The 529-nt window shown below is 24.4% G+C and overlaps 1 protein-coding gene across 13 annotated transcripts in view; it reads left to right on the top strand.

The window, feature by feature from the left end:
* Positions 1-529, top strand: part of LOC119587155 — a 27,412-nt gene that overhangs the window by 9,227 nt on the left and 17,656 nt on the right. The gene's annotated exons all lie outside the window — the stretch shown is intronic.

Raw genomic sequence — 529 nt, 5'->3', positions numbered from 1 at the left:
GTGAATTAATAGCAAGTAAAATTAAGCTTTATAATCTAGAAAATTAATCATTTTCATGGGAAGTTTTCTTGTATTGTCTTATTGACTGCAGTTTTTATAAGGTTATATATATCAAACATGAATTAAACTTGAATTCTACTTATGACTATGATAGTGGTTGATAATTCTCACAGCTTTATGTTTTAAGATTTTCTGTTTAGGTTTATAGAAGGAAATAATGAAAGTGGCATTTAAATGTGCTGTATTGGGAGCTTCAACTAACGTTAAATCAACTGTTTAAAATAATGTTTTTCTTATTTATCTAAGTATTAAGATTATTTTTATATAAAGACAAGGTTGTATGCATAAGTATGTGATTATTTTTTTCTTTTAGGAATTAGGTTAATATTGAAATTCAGACTCAACTTATAATTCTTGGAATATAATTCTTGTTTTATGTAAGGTGTTTCTTGAAAAAAGGGATATATAAATAGAATAAATAATATCAAAGGTTCTTGTAAGACAAAACAAAAAATAAGTACTCAGAAGT

Source organism: Penaeus monodon, chromosome 22, assembly GCF_015228065.2.
Source record: "Penaeus monodon isolate SGIC_2016 chromosome 22, NSTDA_Pmon_1, whole genome shotgun sequence".
NCBI classification, from domain to species: domain Eukaryota; kingdom Metazoa; phylum Arthropoda; class Malacostraca; order Decapoda; family Penaeidae; genus Penaeus; species Penaeus monodon.
This window is presented reverse-complemented; position numbering and strand designations above follow the sequence as displayed.